Raw genomic sequence first — 20,630 nt, forward strand, 5'->3', positions numbered from 1 at the left:
GAGAGGAACAGGCTTCCTGCTGAGAGCAGAGCCTGGTGTGGGGTTCAGGGCTCAGCCTCAGGACCCTGAGATTACAACCTGAGCTGAAATCAAGAGTCAGATGCTGAATCAACTGAAGCACCGAGGCACCCCTATTTTCTGTTTTTTGTTGTTGTTGTTGTTGGTAGCCATCCTAGTGGTTGTGAAGTAATGTCTCATTGTAGTTTTGATTTGCATTTCCTTAATAACTAGTGATGATGAGGATCTTTTCATATGCTTGTTAGCCATTGGTGTATTTTCTCTGGAGAAATGTTTGTTCAAGTCCTTTGCCCATTGATCAGGTTACTTGTGTAGTTGTTACTGTTGCTGAGTTATATAGGAGTCCTTTATATGTTCTGGATATTGACACCCTTATCAGATATATGATTTGCAAAGATTTTCTTCTACTCCATAGGTTGCCTTTTCAGGCTATTGATTGTTTCCTGTGGTGCAGGAAGTTTTTACTTTTGATGTAGTTCAGTTTAACTGTTTTTTACTTTTGTTGCCTGTGATTTTGGTGTCATAGCCAAGAAATTATTGTTAAATTCAATGTCGTGAAGCTTGACCCCTAATTTTTTTCTTAGAGTATTATAATTTTAGGTCTTATATTTAGGACTTTATTTTGAGTTAATTTTTGTATAAAATGTAAGGGTCAAGTTCATTCTTTTGCATGTGTATATCTAGTTTTCTCAGCACTATTTTGTTGAAACAACTGTCTTTTCCTCCATAGAATGGTATTGGCATTCCTTATCCTGGTTGGATTTTGATATGAATTAGAAAATGTTTTTCTTTTTTACTATTCTCTAGAATAATTTGTTTAATTGTAATTATTTGTAGTTCCTTCACTTTTTGGTGAAACATCTTAAATCTGTCTGGGTTTGATGATTTTTTTAGTGGAAAGATTTTAAACTGTAACTTTTCCATGCACCGGGAGCCCGATGTGGGATTCGATCCCGGGTCTCCAGGATCGCGCCCTGGGCCAAAGGCAGGCGCCAAACCGCTGCGCCACCCAGGGATCCCTGTAACTTTGATTTTTAAAAAATTATTTTTCTGTTTAGATTCTCTATTTCTTATTTTTAGATGCTTAATTGATTTATTTGCCCTTTAAAAGCTGATATATAGGGACACCTGGGTAGGGTAGCTCAGGGGTTGAGTGTCCGCCTTTGGCAAGTCCCACATCAGGCTCCCTGCATGGAGCCTGCTTCTCTCTCTCTGCCTGTGTCTCTGCCTCTCTTTCTCTGTGTCTCTCATGAATAAATAAATAAAATCTCGAAAAATATAAAAAAGAGAAAAACTGATATATAGTTCATATATAAAATTCACCCCTTTGAAGTATAAAATTCATTTTTTTAATATTCCCAATAATGTTTAATCTATGTAATATGTGACCTTTATTGTCTAGGATCTTTCACTTAGTGTAATATTTTCAAAGTTTATTCTAATTGTAGCTAGTATCAATATATCTTTCCTTTTTTGGTAGAATATTATTACATTGTGTGGATAAACTACATTTTATTTATGCATTAATCAGTTGTCACACATTTGGATTGTTTCCATTTTTTGGCTATTATGAATAATATGAATCTCTGTATACACATTTTTGCCTATACAGATTTTTCAGTTATTTCGGTATGTATTTAGGAATAGAATTATTGGGCTCATATTGTATGCTATACTTAACCTTTATACGATCTGCCAAACTGTTTTACAAAGCAGTTGTGCCACTTTACAGCCCCACAAGTAGTGTATGGAGGGTTCTAGTTTCTTCACATCCTTGCCAACACTTGCTATTGTCTGTCTTTTTGATTATAGTCATCCTAATGGGTGTGAAGTGGGATCTGTGGTTTTGAGGTGCATTTTCCCAATGACTAGTTTTGTTGAGTATCTTTTCATATGCTTTTTGGCCACTTGTATAACTTCTTTGGAGAAATATATATTCAGAGCTTTTGTTTATTTTAAAATTGAGTTGTCTTTTTATGGCTGTAGGAATTCTGTATATCTTTTGGATATTAGACTTTTTTTTTTTTTTAAAGATTTTGTTTATTTAATCTTGAGAGACAGAGAGAGAGAGAGGCAGAGACATCAGCAGAGGGACATGCAAGATCCCTTTCTTTCCACATCGAATTATCTAGACTCCCTTTTTGAAAATCAATTGACCATAAATGTATGGATTTATTTCTGGATTCTCAATTCTATTTCGTTTGATCTATATTTCTCTTTTGGCCAGTACCACACTTGGTGATTTGATGCTTGATGGCAGTTGCTTTATGGTAAGTTTTGAATTGGAAAGTTTGAGTTCTAAATCTTTTTGAATCATTTTTAATAGATTGTATTTGATATACAGTATTTTTGGCTTTTTTTAAATTAAAAAATAACTTTTATTTGCCTCATGAATTATTTAAAAATGTATTCTTAATTTCAAAATATTTAACTTTTAAATATAATTTTTATGATAGTGTTCCAAGTTGGTTTCATTATGGAACCAAGGTTAACATACTAACCTTAAGACCTAACACATGGCTAGTTTTCATGAATGTTCCATATGCATTTGGAAAGAATGTTTAGTACAGTGCTACATATATGTTCATGAACTTGTTAACTGTTCTAGTCACATCTTTCATGGTTTGCCTAGGTTTTGTTTGGATTTGGGTTTGGTTTTATTTTGGGACTCCCTGTCAGTTTCTCTGCTGAGAAAGGCATATTGATGCCTCTCACCTGATGGTAGGTTTGGCAGTTTCTTTACTAGATATGTTAATTTTTGTTTTATGTATTTTGTGTCTATGCTATTAAGTACTTATATTTTGAATTGTCTGTCTTAAATCAAATTTTCTGTCATTATGAAAGGCTGTATCCAAAACTTATTTGCCTTATAGTTTTATGTGCCTGGCTATTTTCTTGGATTAATATATCTGTTCTAGCTTTCTTTTGGGTAATAGTATTTTTCATCCTTTAGCTTTTCATTGGTCCTATAATTTAGTTTATCTTATAAACAGGGTATGGTAAATTAAGTTTTTGTTCTGAATGACAATATTTTTTACTGGAATTTTAAATACCGGTAGATTTAGATTTAGATTTATTTTTGCCTTGTGATCTATGTGTCCGACCTTTCCTTCCTATTCCAGTCTTTTGTTTGGAGTTATGTGTTTGAAGCCTTCATATAGGTGTGTTTTCTCATTTCAATCCCCCTAATACCTTACACACATGCAGTCTTGTTTGTAAGTTAATACTTATTCTTTCAGTGGTTACTCTAGCTTTTTAAAGATGTCCTTTTAATTTATTTTTTATTTTTTATTTTTTTATTTTTTTAATAAAGATGTCCTTTTTAAAAGGAAGAGTTTAAATCAGTATCTTTAACCTATTCCAGAATAATGTAATAAATGCCCTGATTGTCCTCCTTCCAAAAATGTATAACATCATTGTCTATTATATTAGTTTTAACATATTTATCTCTTGCATACATAAAATTTTTTTAGATAAATTATTGTTTTAGGTAGTTGATCTTTGTTTACATTTGTTTACTATTTTCTTGGTTCATTATCTGAGACCTTCTATGTGAAATATTTTTTTTCTACCTGAAGTACATCCTTTAGAAATTGTTATAATGAAAAGCTTTTGGTGAAGTTGGATGGGAATGTTTTTTGTTTATCTAACGGTGTCTATTTTATCTGTATTCTTGAAAGATAATTTCACTGTGTATTGAATTCTGTGTTTTCTCATCACATTATTTTGGTGTTTTGACTGCCACTGTTGCTGTTGAGAAATAAAATTGCCCTTCCTTTGTAAGTAATCTTTTATTTGACTGGTTTTTTTAAAAAATTTTTTCCCCTTCCTTGATGTTCCATAGTTTTATAGAATGTATTGAAGTTATTTTTTTACTTTATTATTTTATTTTAATATTTGTAATTTTACTTGGGATTCCTTGAACTTCCTGGATCTGAAAATGCCTTTGAATAATTATGTTAAATTCTTGATCGTTTTACCTTTCTGAATAATGCCTATTATTTTCCTTATTTTTTTCTTCTATAACATTTTTCACTTCAGTGGACAGTCTTTCTTCAGATCTTAAGTACTTCTTATGTAGACTTTGGCAGAGGTCATGGGGCAGCATCTGCAGGTCTGAATTAGGGTATTTAAAATCCCATGTTTGGTCCTTCCATGCATCGTGAGACTAATTCTTGACTTTCTTGTTGTGAATGGTACAACTCACACAGTGACGTATGGTTATACATATAGTTTGGGGACTTTGGAAATGTCTTTGATGCCTCTACTTTGTTTCCAAAGATGACTTTTTTTTTTTTTTAAGATTTTATTTATTTATTCATAGAGAGAGAGAGAGAGAGAGAGAGAGAGAGAGGGAGAGGCAGAGATACAGGCAGAAGGAGAAGCAGGCTCCATAGGGAGCTCGATGTGGAACTCGATCCCGGATCCCTGAGATCACGCCCTGGACTGAAGGCGGCACTAAACTGCTAAGCCACCGGGGCTGCCCAAAGATGAACTTCTTAATGATGTTGTCCTTTGCATACATTGGGTGCAGTTAAGTGCAGCAAATAGGCTATATAGGGCTGCAGCCTTTTTTTTGACATAATCATTGTACCTCCTTTTCATGGTCATCTTGGAAACATGGGCTCTATAACTCTGATGACTTATGTTAGGCCTTCTTAATCTATTTACCATGTTTCTCACCCCTTTTTATCTTTTTCCTTCTTTACAAATTCATTTAAGAGCGGGCTTTTGGTCATAAATTCTTACAAGAGATTTTTTTTTTCTACCTTCTACCAGCACCAAGGTCAAGCAGGCAAGTTTGCTTGTTCTCACCTTCTGCTAAGTAGGTTTTCTGTTCATTCAGCTCTACTTTGCAGGTGTAGCCTTTTGGATTTTTAGCTACATGCAAAGTTCTTTTATTACATTTCCCATATTGGGGAGTCTCAGGGTATACAGCCTATCTCCAGTACTGTAGTTTTCAAAGTAGTGTTATGAGGTAACCTGAAAGTCAAGAGCTACCTTCCATAGCTTTTCTGTACATTTGTGCCAAATTAGGAAATTTAAAAATATTAAAGAAATATTTATACAGCATTCTAGATTTAGGCAATAAATTCAGTCTGGGCATCTAACCTACTATGTTGCCAGAAATGGAAATCCCTGATGCATTTCAAATAAATATGCATTTTAGGTAAGGTTTATGTAAGAAATAAGGGCATAGAATTCCCACCAGCAGGCTTCCATTAAAAAAATTCTTAATTCTAAGTTTGGATAATTCATTCCTTTTTTAATGTTGAAGCTAAAATAAAATGTACACACACACACACAGACACACACAATTTTATGATTTAATCACTTAGGTCTGTTTTAAAATTGGACAAGCTGAGTTTTATTGAACTTACTTAAGATCTGTGGCAGTGGAAACAGTACTGCTTCCTTTGGGTAGAGTGCCCTTATGTGAGTAGCAATAAGATAGGGAAAAAGGTGGTTATACCGGTATTCTGAGTAATAGTCAAAGAATAGTTATAGCATACACCACCCCTTTAGGGCAGATGATTAATAGTAAGTCAGGGGCAACATTATAGGCCACCTTTGTCTTACAAACTGATTGTTATGAGAGGTTTGTTAAACTGTTGAACCCGTTGTGTGGGGTCATGGTAAGCATGACCGCATTTAATATGAAACATAAAAACTTGATTAGGATTTTGACTCTAATTTTTTTCTTTTGGAAAAAGTGATATTGGTAGCACCTCATTCCTGCAGAGGCTTCCTCATTCTGGGAGTACTGCAGCTTCATTTTTCCTTGAGGCCAGGAAGCTTGTCCTTTTAGGTTACTTGGATCTCCTAAAACAGCCTTAAAGCTTTGCTTTTCTGTTGAGAGAAACCTCTGAAAAGATTTATCTTCTCTGAATGTATTAATATTAATACATTTTTTCTTCTTTTGTTTATTAACATGGACAATTATTTTGGTTTTTCTAATATTAAACCTACCTTGGACGTTGTTTGCTAGTATTTAAGAATTTTGCACTAATATTTATGAATGACAGCCTGTAATTTTCTTTTGTTGTGCTGCGCTTGATATCAAGGTTATTACAAGTCTCAAAATGAGTCAGGGAGAGTATCTTTATTTTCAGGAATATGTTGTGTAAGATTCTTTTTTTCTTTTTTTAAATTTTATTTATTCATGAGAGACACACAGAGAAGGCAGAGACATAGGCAGAAACAGGCTCCCCATAGGGTGCCCAATGCAGGACTCGATCCCAGGATCCTGGGATCACGACCTGAGTCAAAGGCAAACATTCAACCACTGAGCCACCCAGGTGCTCACAAAATTATTTCTTAATTGCATGTTTGAGAGAATCTGTGAAGCTATCTAGGCCTAGAATTTCCTTATGAGATGATTTTACAATTCTTGATTGAATATTTTAAGATTTTAAGACTATTCATATTTTTGTTTCCTCTTGAATTAGATTAAACAAGTTAATTTTTTCTAGGAGTTTGTTTCATCTAAAATCTCTAATTTTTTGGTATGATACTGTTTGTAATATGATCTTATCATTGGAATATCTAATTTTGAGCAGTTTTCAAACTGTTCTGTAGAACTACACAGGTCCCTGAGGTCAAAATGATCTGGGAGGTCAAAACTATTTTCTCAATACAGATTTTTTTTTTTCTTTTCCACTATGTTGACATTTGCAGTGATGCTGTAAAAGCAATGGTGAATAAAACTGCTAATACCTTAACACAAATTAAGGCAGTGGCACCAAACGGATGTATTACATTTTTCATTGCCATACATTCATAGAGTTTTTTTTTTTTTTTTAATCCAGTTTTATTTAAGAATGTACTTGATGTGGGATGCTTGGGCGGCTCAGTCGGTTAACTGTCTACCTTCTGCTCAGGTGAGGATCACAGGGTCTAGGATCGAGCCCTGCATTGGGCTCCCGGTTGGGTGAGGAATCTGCCTCTCCCTCTCCCTCTGTCCCTTCCCCCTTCTTGTGTGTGCTCTCTTTCTCTGCCAAATAAGTAAATAAAATCTTAAAAAAAAGAATGTCCTTGATGAAGCAATAAAAGTACTAATTTCATTAGATCTTGACTCTGAGTACTTGCCCTGTATACTGAAGCATGACAAATCATCCTCAGAAAAAGTACTTGCTCAGCTGAGATATGAGCTGGACTAGCTGGTTTTATCTGTACCCATTCCTTTTTTTTTTTTTTTCTTGAAAAAACAGGAGAGGCAAACTTCCATTATTTGAACTTATGTATTTGACATTCATTTTTCTCAAAAAGGAACCAAGTGAACCCAACGCTTCAAGAAAAACATCTGTATTTGTACCCAGTCATTAAAAATAAATAAAACTTTCCAGTAAAATTTAGAATTTTGGAAAACTTGTACCTAATACCGTGAGCTTGACAGCTTCTCAGATACTTAAAGGCTTTTCTTGTGAGGTGTATAATGATATTAAAGAATGTGATTTTCTTTTTCTTCATCTTGTATTCTGAACTCTGTCAATTTGGAACACTTGCATAACACTGTGATTCAATATTTTCCAGATGACCAACGTGTAATGATACTAAATCACATATGAGTAAAAGATCCATTCAGAATGCAAGATAAACTAATGGAGTTTAATGTAATAGAACATGAAAAGTTCATTGATAGGGTTTTAGAATCCACAGTGTATCTAGCCTCCAGGAAACTGCCATTTGTTGAGTTCCTCCAGGAAACTGCCAGGAATATCAACAGTTATTTGAAATAATTATTAAAATATTCTCTTTCCCAACTATATATCTGTGTGAGGCTGGATTTTCTTCATATACTTACATACTTTAACCAAAACAACAAATTGCAGAATCAGTCTTAAAAATCCATTTGTCTTAAGATCATAGGGGAAGAGAGGAAAAAATAAACCAAGATGAAATCAGAGAGGGAGACAAACCATAAGAGACTTTAATCATAGAAAACAAACTGAGGGTTGCTGGAGGGGAGGGGAGGGGGTAACTGAGTGATGGACATCAAGGGGGGCACGTGATATAATGAGCACTGGGTATTATATAAGACTGATGAATCACTTAGCTCTACCTCCGAAACCAGTAATACGTTATATTTTAATTAACTGAATTTAAAAAAAGAATCTAGTCTTCTATAAAGTCAGATATTACAGATATTTGCAAAAATATAATGTTTATCTTATCAAGTTTTTTGGAAAATAAATTTTTTTAAAATTTTTTTTTAAATTTTTATTTATTTATGATAGTCACAGAGAGAGAGAGAGAGAGAGAGAGACAGAGACGCAGGCAGAGGGAGAAGCAGGCCCCATGCTCCGGGAGCCGGACGTGGGATTCGATCCCAGGTCTCCAGGATCACGCCCTGGGCCAAAGGCAGGCGCCAAACCGCTGCGCCACCCAGGGATCCCCGGAAAATAAATTTTTAAACAGGTTTTTTCATATAGGTATTATTTATAGTAACACATAATGGGCGTACCTTTTAAATAAATTAATAAATGTTTTAAACATTTCTCACATTTAACTTACAATTTGAGAAATATCAATAGATAATAACCCAGTTAAAATTATTCAAAAAATTTCTCATGGTTCCTGGCTGGCTCAGTCTGTTAAGAGTCTGCCTTCAGCTCAGGTCATGATCTAAGGGTCCTGAGATCAAGCACTGCATTGGGCTCCCTGCTCAGGGAGGAGCCTGCTTCTCCTTCTCCCTCTGCCCCTCCCCCTGTTTGTGCTCTCTCTCTCTCTCTCTCTCAAATAAATAAAATCTTTAAAAACTTATATAAATATGTAAGTAAAATTTTTAAAAGTGTAAAGGGGTCCCTGACACCAAAAAGTTGCTAAACTGCTTGCTGACCTACAGAAGTCATGATGACATTTCATATTTATTTCTGACATGCATTTGTCCCCCTTTCCTTTAAAAAAAAAGTGGGGGGACATGTCCTGGTTTTTATTTTTTAAAAAAATTTAAATATTTTTAAAAATTCAGTCTCCTTTATGGTTTTCAGCTTACTTTCAAAACAAATCTATAAAATGATGATAAATACATTAATAATTGCATTAACTAATTTTAACACTCCATAGGCCTAGTACAGTCTATGCATGACTGTATTTCTATATCTTATTCTACAAATTACCCCAAAATAACATAAAATCAGTTAAAATTAGGCCCTCCTGGAAGCAGTGACATCCCAGTAGCAAGAACACACCTGGTTCTCAGATTTTGGTTTCTAATACAATTATCTAGTAGAAGAAACCAGGGCTCCTTGGAGAAATGGCTGATTCAAGGACTGAGGCAAGAAATATGGGAGATCGGCCTAGAGCATCTTAAAGTGCCAAAAAGTGCTTTTAAACAAACTGAAAATGATGAGACTATGTCAAAGGGACATAGGAGGCAACTGAAAGAACTCCCAGTGGTCAAAGGTGGAATAATGTAAACAAGAAAATAAGTGTAAAAGTAGTATTGAATTCTAATGCAGAGTATATACCCATGGCTCCATGTGGTATAAATACATTGTTGAATAAATAAATGGTGAAGAGACAAATCTCCTGTGCAAAAGAACTCCAAATAATTTATGTTGGTACTCCATCTTCAACCCCACTCTTTGAGCATGGTCTCTGCATAATGACTTCCTTTTAAAGAGTCCACTAATGAAAGGAGATTGGGAAGAGTAATTTTACAGTGGAGAAATCTGATAAAAACTACCTAAGCCAGGTCAATAGTGATAAGTCATATGGATAGTTCCAAAGATATGCTGTAATGAAAATGGCACTTTTATCCCTGTGGTCTTCCTCCCTAAAACCCATGACCCCAGTCTGATTATGAGAAAATCACCAGAGAAATTGCAATAGAAGGACATTCTACAAAATACTTGACCCATATTCCCCCAGACTGTCAGGGTTTTAAAAAAACAAGGAAAATCTGAGACATTGTAGCCAAAAGGAGCCTAAGGGGATATAACTAAATGTAATATGGTATCCTGAATAGGATTCTGCAACAAAACATATTGTGTGAAAACTTTGAAAAAAGTATAGATTTGATTTTTTTTTTTTAAGATTTTATTTATTCATGAGATACACAGAGAGAGGGAGAGAGAGGCAGAGACACGGGCATAGGGAGAAGCAGGCTCCATGCAGGGAGCCCAATGTGGGATTCGATCCTGGGACTCCAGGATTATGCCCTGGGCTGAAGGCAGGCGCTAAACCACTGAGCCCCCCAGGGATCCCTGATTTGACTTTTTAAAAGTTTTTATTCATTCATTCATGAGAGAGACAGAGAGAGTCAAAGACCTATGGAAAGGGAAAAGCAGGCTCCCTGCAAGGGAGATTCCAGGAGATTCGATTCCAGGACCCCAGTATCAGGACCTGAGCCAATGGCAGACATTCAACCACCGAGCTACCCACATGCCCCAAAAGTATGGATTTTAGTTAATAATTATATATCCGTATTAGTTTATTAATGTGCCATACTAATGTAAGATGTTATTAAAATGTAACACCAGCTGTGGAGTCAGTATATGGGAATTCTGTACTATTATCAGTTTTTCTCTAAATCTGAAACTGTTTTTAAAAGTAAAGTCTATTTAAAAAACAAAGCACTGAGTCCCTTAAGTATGTTTTTAAACCCAGAAATCACATACTTAGCAACTTTTACCAGATATTTGCTCATATTCCACTCTTAAATACATTTACTCCTGGACCAACCTAAGTTTTTAAAAATCTAGTAAAAGAGCAATTTGCTTGAGGGTGTTGCATAATTGATTCTTATAAACAGGCCCAACATTTATTATTTTGTATTTAATGCAAACTTTTGGCCTACTCACAAATGGTAAAAAGTTGTATTTATTGATCTTAAATTCTTTTCAGGATCATTTTGAATTTTTTATCTTTAAATCAATCAAATTTTTTATTTAAAAATATTGACCATTTCGGGACACCTGGGTGGCTCAGCGGTTGAGTGGCTGCCCTCACCTCAGGACATGATCCCAGTGGAGTTCTAGGATCCAGTCCCACATTGGGGTCCTGTATGGAGCCTGCTTCTCCTCCCTCTGCCTGTGTCTCTGCCTCTCTGTGTCTCTCATGAATAAATAAATAAAATCTTTTTTTAAAAAAATATTGAACATTTCTTAGAATGTATAATTTGTTACTTGAAAGTCCTTTCTTATTTTTTGATATAATCTTACCACATTTTTGGTAAAGATTTATTCATTTGAGAGGGAGAAAGTATGTCCACAGGCATGCATGAGCTGGGAGGTGGCACAGAAGAGAAGGGAGAGAATCTCAAGCAGACTCCCTGCTGAATGTGGACCCCTCTGCAGGGCTTGATCTCACGACTCTGAGATCATGACTTGAGCTGAAATCAAGAGTTAGGTCGCCCAACCAACTGAGCTGCCAAGGGATCTCAGTCTTACAACATTCTTAATTTTTTTGAGTGTAGCTAACACACAATGTTACCTTAGTTTAATCTTAACATATTTTTAATAAAGAAAGGTATTTGTTTCAAACAGTGAGTAACTGATTTCTCTATTTTTCAGAATAAATTTGCCTTGGGGGGGGATCCCTGGGTGGCTCAGCGGTTTAGCACCTGCCATTGGCTCAGGGCGTGATCCTGGAGTCCCGGGATCGGTCCCGCATCGGGCTCCTTGCAGGGACCCTGCTTCTCTCTCTGCCTGTGTCTCTGCCTCTCTCTTTCTCTGTGTGTGTGTGTGTGTGTGTGTGTGTGTGTGTGTCTCATGAATAAATAAATAAAATCTTAAAAAAAATAAATTTGCCTTGGGTACTTGAATGGTGATTTGGTTATCTTTTTATTACTAAAGCTAGTGTCATTGGGACTATATATTGGGAAAACAGCATTTATTGCCTCTAATCCACCTATTTTATTGTTGAGGGGAGAAGGTGGGAAGCATGTACTGGATATTTTCCCCTACTAACAGACAAAATAAAAAAAAAGTGAAAACTAACAGACATACTTAGTTTTGACAAAATAAACATTAATTTGTAGCATTTTAATTAAAAACTGAAAATGTGCATGCTAACAAATCCAATCTTATTAAACAGTTGCAACCCTGTCACGAAGACAAACAAAGCCCTATTTTATTTACTTTTGGTTTATTTGTAGATGGAATGGAAAAAGAAAAAAAGATGATCTCTTTTGTCCTTTGAATTTTTTTAAAAGAATTTATTTATTTGAGAGAGAGAGACAGAGAGCACAAAGAGGAGGAGAGGCAGAGGGAGAATCAGACTCCCTGCTGAGCTGGGAGCCCGATGTAGGGCTTGATTCTGGGACCTGGAGATCACAACCTGAGCCGAAGGCAGCCGCTCAGCCATCTGAGCCACCCAGGTGCCCAGATTTTTTTGAGTCAACTAGTGTAAAGAAAGAAAATATTTGAAGAAGCTAACTAATATTAATAGCTAAATCATTCCAGTGGCCTGTGGTATTCCAAACTCATGCTTTTCATTTGCATAATCATACTCCTCTTTTTTTTTTTTAAGATTTTATTTATTTATTCATGAGGGACACAGAGACCGAGAAGAGAGGCAGAGACACAGGCAGAGGGAGAAGCAGGCTCTATGCAGGGAGCCTGATGTGGGACTCGATCCCGGGTCTCCAGGATCACGCCCTGGGCTGAAGGGCGGCGCTAAACCGCTGAGCCACCGGGGCTGCCCCATACTCCTCTTTTAGCAGAAATACCTTCCAAATAATAAGACCAACCCCCCCCCCCCAAATTAGACCAAAGATACTGGTATAGAATGGTATATAGCAGGTAATTCAGGTGTTATTCAAAGAAAATACCAATTTAATATTAGGCATCTTTTAAAGTTAAAAATTACAAGAGCTTAGGGAAAGGTTTAGAATCAGAAATCTAATATAAATAGAAGTCTCAATGCAAGAAATCTGTTCATCTTCACCTAGGCCTATGCCAAGACTGTAGAACTTCAAGGAATGACATAGCTTGGTAGAAATAATACAGCTTGGCAACTGAGTGGCCCAGTTAGACTCTTGAGGTATCACATCTGGTATAATTACAATCCAAATGACAGTCTTTGAATCTATGTATTATGAAAAGGAGGACATCTGGTGCCAGTTAAGTCTTGTAAGTATACTTGCTCACTTAGAAGCCATGTGATAACATGGCTTCTAAGATAAATTTTGTGACACCATATGCTAAATTTTAAAGCATTTTTCATGAAATAACTCAGTGTTCAGACCAATCTAAGTAATAAATTTTGACCTCCATTTAAAAAGATAATCTTAATAACTATTAAGTAACATGTTAATTAGTAAAAAGATAGGATTATTTGGTTGTAGTTTTATTTGATATGTTTTTATGTTGAAGAAATTCAGGGGGGGATCCCTGGGTGGCTCAGCGGTTTGGCGCCTGCCTTTGGCCCAGGGCACGATCCTGGTGTCCCGGGATCCAGTCCCGCGTCGGGCTCCCTACATAGAACCTGTTTCTTCCTCTGCCTGTGTCTCTGCCCCCCGCCCCCCCATAAATAAATAAATCTTAAAAAAAGAAAGAAAGAGAAAGAAAGAAAGAAAGAAAGAAAGAAAGAAAGAAAGAAAGAAAGAAAGAAAGAAAGAAAGAAATTAATTCAGGGGCTAAGTATGTTGTAATTTTGAAACATTATCTAGTACTTATTCATTCATTCAACTGGAACTTACTGAGCACTTAGTATAGACAGTGGGGCTATAGCAGTGAAGAAAACAGTCTTTGCCCTCTATGGAGTTTACATTTTGTGGTGTCTATGGAGTTTACATTTTGTGGTGTCTATGGAGGAGAGAAACAGGGAATCCAAAAATAAGTCAATATGTTACCATGCTAGTTGGTAATAAGTCATTTGAGAGTAATATAGCAGTATAAGAAGAGAAAGGGAAAAAAGAGGGCCATTGTGGGGTAGAGGTTTACCTGTTTTATAAAAGATGCTCAGGAAAGTGCCCAATAGTAAGTGAGGAAGCAAGAGTATCTGGAGAAGAATGTTTCAGATCGGACAAAGTTTGCAAATGCCCTGAAGTAGGAGCATGCTTAGTGTCTTCAGAAACAGCCAGGAGGAGGCCAGTGTGGCTGGAACACAGGTACCTGAGATCAGATGTGGAGCTGGAAGGGCAGGAAACAGTATTAAAATATTTAGTATCTTGTAGTCCAGGCCATTAGAAAGTCTCTAATTTTATGCTTTCAGGGAGAATAGAAGGAGACATGCAAGATTTTGTCTGGAAAAGTTGTGGACAGCTTTGAAATGGGCAAAAAATGATAAGCAGGTTTTTATCTTGCTCATCCATTGGATTTACTGCTGTCTCATTTTCTTTGAGTTACTTTGGAATTCTATAATTTGTAGAAAACTGTTAAAAAATGTGCACAATTCTTAGTCATAGGAATGCAAATTAATTGTGACCAGTAGAATACAATTGATTATTGCCCTGTGAATATACCCATTTTACATCTATTTGTAAATTCACACCAGAATTCCCTATTATTTGAGGGTGTGTGGTTCTTAGAATTTTTCTTTGAATCTGTTGTAACATTTTAATGACTCCCTTATTAGTTAATGACTTAAATGATATCTTGGACATATGTTTATTTTATGTTGTGTGTGGGTCATGATTTTTTTTATCATTAAAAAAATTCAGTAACACTTTTTGATAGAAGTAATCTGGTTGCTCCGTTCAGAGAAGACTGGAGCAGGGCAAGAGCAGAGGCAGAGATTAATGAGAAGCCTATTGCAAAAATTCAGACAAATGATGGTAACTTGAACCAGAGAATTAGTGGTAGGAATGCTAAGCAGTGGTTGAAATTGGTATGTATTTTTTTTTTAAGATTTTATTTATTTATTCATGAGAGACAGAGAGAGAGATTGAGAGAGAGACAGAGACACAGGCAGAGGGAGAAGCAGGCTCCATGCAGGGAGCCCGACGTGGGACTTGATCCCAGGTCCCCAGGATCAGGCCCTGGGCCAAAGGCGACACTAAACTGCCGAGCCACCTGGGCTGCCCAAAATTGGTATGTATTTTGAAGGTAGATCTATCTGAAAGGATTAATAGATGGAGATAGATTTTGAAGATAGATCTGAAAAGATTGATAGATTACATAGTGAGAGAGTGAGGTGTCAAGGATGACTATAAGATTTGGAGGTACTAATCATAATAAAATTTAGTAAAGTTAAAGAGATCTTTTTCCTAAAAATTAGTAAAAAAAAATCCTTTTCCCTTTTAATTATTTTTAGGTTGGTAGTTTTTGTTTTCTGTTCTTAGGAATTTAGTTGGTTTGAGTAAGAAATGTAAAAGCTCGTTACCATGGCTCTTTTCTCATAAGGTATTTTCTCCAGTGGTTAGAGTGCCACATATAATTACTATATTGAAAATATAGTAGCAACTTGTATCAGTCAAGGTTCTGGCAAGAAATAGGACTAGGACAAGTGTAATAGAAAAGAAGTCAGTGAAGGGGTTATTTGCAAAGTGTAGGCAGGTTAAAGGAAACCAGCAAGTAACGATGACCAGGTTAGCTAGCGATAGCAAGAAGCTGTTACCGCTTCTGTTTTAGTATATGTGCTGCCGAAGCGAGCACCTGTTACCGCTTCTGGATCTGAACGGGACAGTGGAGGGAATGATTACTTGAAGCAACAAAGGCCATACTTACGGGAGAAGGTTGCCTGATAGGAGCCGTCAGAAAAGCTTTAGTAGGGACTGGAGCCACAGCCAGCCTGGTCTCTTGGCATTCCATGCAGCTCAGGCTTCTAGCGAACAGAGCAGAGTGGGCTCTGGAGGGTCAAATGGAAAATAGCCAAAATTGCAAATAACTTTTAAACTCTACCATAAAAATAATGAAACAAATTGATGTGCTTGAGCTTTAAAAAGAAGAATTACTTTTTTAGTAGTAGTCATAAAAACTCAGTTGAGTAGTAGTTTAGTTTAATGACATTAAACTAAACAAGATTATTACAGCTAAAAATCAAACATAAAATTTGGTTAAGACTTAAAAGGTGTTTTTTTTTTTTTTTGAAGATTTTGTTTTTTAAAATAATCTACACTCAGCATGGGGCTTGAAGTCTTTTTGATTTAGTCTTGGAAGTGTGTTTCTAAATTATCCATTTCTTCTTTGTCCAATTTGTTGGATTATAATTGTTCATAGTAGTGTCTTACGATCTTTTGTATTTCTGTGGTATCAGTTGTAAGTTCTCTTTCATTTCTGATTCTTATTTGAGCCTTTTTCTTGGTGAGTCTAGGTTAAATTTTGTTTGTATTTCCAAAGAACTAGCTCTTAGTTTCATTGGTCTTTTGTTTGTTTGGTTTTTTTTTTTTGTAGTCTCTCTTTCATTTATTTGCACTCTGATCGTTATTATTTCCTTCCTTCTAATTTTGAGCTTTGTTCTTTTTTTTTTTTTCTAGTTCCTTTAGGTATAAAATTAGATTGATCTTTCTTCTCTTTCTTGAGGTAGGCCTGTGTCATTATGAACTTTCCTACTAGAACTGCTTTTGCTACATCCCATAGATTTTTGGATGGTTGAATTTCCATTTTCATTTGTCTCAAGGTATTTTTCTTTAATTGTCTTTTTAATATCTTCATTGGCCTTTGGTTCAATACATGTTTAATTGTCACACATTTGCAATTTTTCTAGTTTTCTTCTTAACTAATTTCTAGTTTCATACCATTGTGGTTGAAAAAGATGCTTTTTATTTCAGTCCTCTTAAATTTTTAAAAAGATTTTATTTATTTATTTGAAAGAGAGGGAGTGCACACAAGAGGGGGGTGAGCAAAGGGAGAAGCAGACTCCCCGCTGAGCATGGGGCCCGAGGTGGGCCTTGAGTCCAGGACCCTGAGATCATGACCTGAGTGAAGGCAGACACTTAATTGACTGAGCCACCCAGGTACCCCTCAGTACCTCAAACTTCTTAAATTTGTTAAGATTTGTTTGGTGGCCCAAGATACGATTTATCCTGGAGAATGTTCCCTGTGTACTTGAGAAGAAACTATATTCTGCTGCTTTTGATTAGATTGTTCTGTATGTATCTATTAAGTCCATGTAGTCTAATGTGTCATTTAAATAAGTATTTCCTTTATTTTCTGTCTGGATTATCTATCCACTGATATAAAATTCTCTGCTATTACTGTCTTTAGGTAATATTTTTGTCTTTAGGTAATATTTTCTCTATATATTTAAGTGCTCCTTTGCTAATGAATAAATATTTACATGTGTTATATTCTCAAATTGATCTCTTTATTATTATGTAATATCATTGTTTTTTATTACACTTTTTGTCTGATAGGAGTATGGCTATACCAGCCTTCTTTCCATTTCTGTGTACATGAAATGTCTTTTTTCCATCCCTTCACTTTCAGTCTCTGTATGCCTTTAGATCTGAAGTGAGTCTCTTGTAGGCAACATATAGATGAGTCCTTATAAAAAGAAAATGTATCAGTCATTCTTTGATGATTGGAGAATTTAGTTTACTTACATTTAAAGTAATTATTGGTAGATATGTCTTTATTGCCATTTTATTCATTGTTTCCTGGCTGTTTTTGTAGTTCTTCTTTCTTCTTCTCTTACTCTCTCTTCCCTTGTGTTTTGATGCCTTTCTTTAGTGTTGTGTTTAGGGTTTTTTTTTCATTATCTTTTGTGGCTCTGTTATAGTTTTTTGCTCTGTGGTTACCATGTGGTTCATATAGAACAGCCTGTATATTTAACAGTCTATTTTAAGCTGACGGCAAGCTTAAATTTAAATGCATTCTAAGAGCTCTAGACTTTTGCTTCTCCCTTCCCACATTTTATGTTTTTGATGTCATATTTTACATCTTTTTATTTGGTGTATTCCTTAACAAATTATCATAGTTGTAATTAATTTCTACTTTTGTCTTCTTCATTCCAGCTTACAAGTAGTTATATTTTCACCTTTACCAGTGACATTTTTACTTTGTGTTTTCTTATTAGTTGCTCTTTTCGTACTCTTTTCCTGGCTTTAACTTTTGACATTTTAATTATAAGGTGTCTTGGTGTGGACCCTTTGGGTTCATCTTAGTTGGAACTCTCTGTGCCTTCTACATCTGGATGTCTGTTTCCTTATCCAAGCTAGGGAAACTTTCAGCCATTATTTCTTCAAATAAGTTTTCTGCCCCTTTCTCTTTCTCTCTTCTCCTTTTGGGACCTTTGTAATACAAATGTTGCTTTGCTTGATTTTTTTCTTATCAGTCCCTTAAGCTGTCCTCACTTTGAATTGATTGATTGGTTGATTGATTGATTGTTGCTCTGTTTGGGTGAGTTCCACTGCTCTGTCTTCCAGGTTGCTGATCCTTTCTTCTGCTTCATCTAGTCTGCTGTTGAACCCTTCCAGTGTGTATTTCATTTCATTATATTCTTCAGCTTGGTGACTTCTGTCTGGTACTTTCTTATATTTTCCATCTCTTTGGTAAAGTTTTCACTGGTTCATCCATTCTTCTGATTGGTGAGCTTCTTTATGACCGTTACTTTGATCTCTTTATTAGGTAAATTATCTTATCTCTTTTTTATTAAGGTCTTTCCTGGGGTTTTATCTTGTTCTTTCATTTGGAACATATTCCTCTGTTTCCTCATTTTGCATATCTTTCTGTATGTTTCTATGTAGTAGATAAATCACTTATCTCTCTCAGTCTTGAAGGAATGGCCTTGTATAGATGATGAACTTATTGTTAAACCTTGCTCTAGCTCTTGGTTGTTTCTGAAACTTTTGTGATTTTCTGAGTAGTCTGATTTACTCTCGATAGGTCCTAGTTGATGAGAATGTGCCAAGACCTGCCAGTGTTCCAGAGGGAGTGATCTCAGTCAGTACCTGTTTCAGGCCCATTGGAAGCCAGATTCTCAGGCTTTTGAAGTATGAGAATATATATAGTCTTGAGGGATTTGTAGTCATAAACCCTGCTGACTTCCAGACTAGCAGATCTGGAGGTGTCCCATGGGCCACACTTGCAAAAATCAGGGCTTCAGAGGAGTCTGAAAGCTCATTTCTAGGAATTACCAGCAATCCGTGGTACAACCCACGGAGGGTACACAGATGGTTTCTCCCTGCTTATGTTCCCTGAAAGCACCTCTGTAACCCCTGTGGCAAACCTGAATCCTGTCTCTCCTGGTACTGAGGTTATGTTTCTGTTTGCTGTCTGTGCAGTGCCTTGGGTGCAGTAACCTGCCTAGAACTGTCTTTCTGATTTTTATAGTCCTGTGGAGTCCCTTTGGCTCCCAGGGCCAGGTGATCAAGGGACATCCCCTGTGTGGACTGTGCTTACCCATGGGCTTTAGTCAGACTGCTAGAGAGTGCCAAGGGCAGAACAAGCCTATAGTTGTAGCAAGGCAAGAAGCTTTAGGGGTGGGGCATGCCCATGGCTTTGGCAGGCCTGTGTCTGCATGTGCCTGCCTGCAATGGTAACGTAGAGGGAGAATGTGCCACAAGAATGGCACTTGCTGGGATCTCTCTCCGCAGAGAAACTCCCAACTGGTCCTTGCTTCTCTAGCAGATACTTTAAGATTAGTGAATAAATCTCCTCCACATATAATCCAGTTACCTCTCAAACTGCTGCATTTGTACTGGATTTAGGGATAAGTGGTAAGACAAGGGATAAGATCCCCACAGCTCCCCAGGTTCCCTAGACATAAACCCTATTGGTTTCCAGAGCCAGATATTTGTGGGGACTTGTCTCTCTGGTGAAGGCCCCAAGATTAGAGTGCCTGAAGTTGGGCACAGGCTTTTCACTCTGTGGGGAGAGGCTCAAACTATGAGATTGCTCCTTATTGTGGGTGGTTGTGGTGGGGGTTGAGAAGGTAGGATAGTTGGTAAGACTGTGTCTCTGCCTCACTTCCCTAACTGTATGTGGCCCTTTTATCCCTTCTGGAGGGAGCTGTTCAGATAGCTAGTTTTTAGTTTTTTAGTGGGAATTTTTTCATATATAGCTGTAGATTTGGTATGTCCATGGGAGGAAGTAAGTTCAGGGTCTTCCTATGCATTCTCTTGGACCACTTCCTAGAAATTTTTATATCATATTTAATGTTTTCCTTTGGGGTGCCTGGGTGGCAGGTGGTTAAGCATCTGCTTTAGCTCAGGTCATGATCCTGGGGTCCTGGGATCAAGCCCCACATGGAGCCCCATGTCAGGCTCCTGGCTCAGCAGGGAGCCTACTTCTCCCTTTCCCTCTGCCCCTTCCCCTGCTTGTGCTCTCACTCTCTCTCAAATAAATTAAAATCTTAAAAGAAAAATATTTTACTTTAGACTCACAAGGTTAAAAACACATTTTATTGGGAGCACGTGGGTAGCTCAATTGGTTAAGCTTCTGACTCTTGATTTTGGTTCAAGTCATGATTTCAGGGTGGTGAGATTGAGCCCCACATTCAGCAGGGAGTCTGCTTGAGATTCTCTCTCTCCCTCTCCCTCTATCCCTCCCCCCTGCTCATGTGTGTGTGCTCTCTCTCTCTCTAAAATAAATCCATCTTTATAAAAAAGGCCTTTCTTTTTTGTGTTTTACTTAGAATTAATTGAATATGATTTTTAAAAATTCAAAGAACCATTATATTTCTAAATATTTAAGAGCTTTTTTTGTTGTATCTTTCCCTTTGTCCTTTTAATGCAAGTGTTTAAAATTTAGTTTAGTCCTAGAAAATTACTTCAACTGAAAAAA

The 20,630-nt window shown here is 36.5% G+C and overlaps 1 protein-coding gene and 1 long non-coding RNA gene across 8 annotated transcripts in view; one reads left to right on the top strand and one right to left on the bottom strand.

Moving 5' to 3' along the window:
- Positions 1-20,630, top strand: part of FRS2 (fibroblast growth factor receptor substrate 2) — a 110,550-nt gene that overhangs the window by 58,862 nt on the left and 31,058 nt on the right. For 2 of the 7 annotated variants that reach the window (XM_038549982.1, XM_038549984.1), the window contains exon 4: positions 2,246-2,288. The exons of the other annotated variants lie outside the window; for them this stretch is intronic. The gene's annotated coding sequence lies outside the window, so the exon portion shown is untranslated. The remainder of the gene's footprint in view (positions 1-2,245; positions 2,289-20,630) is intronic. 7 annotated transcript variants of the gene reach the window in all.
- Positions 13,914-20,630, bottom strand: part of LOC111097593 — a 41,920-nt gene continuing 35,203 nt past the window's right edge. The window contains exons 3-4 of the long non-coding RNA XR_005365404.1: positions 15,633-15,753; positions 13,914-14,096 (exon numbers count right to left, since the gene is read on the bottom strand). This is a non-coding gene — a long non-coding RNA (uncharacterized LOC111097593). The remainder of the gene's footprint in view (positions 14,097-15,632; positions 15,754-20,630) is intronic.

This window comes from Canis lupus, chromosome 10 (assembly GCF_011100685.1).
Source record: "Canis lupus familiaris isolate Mischka breed German Shepherd chromosome 10, alternate assembly UU_Cfam_GSD_1.0, whole genome shotgun sequence".
Lineage (NCBI taxonomy): Eukaryota > Metazoa > Chordata > Mammalia > Carnivora > Canidae > Canis > Canis lupus.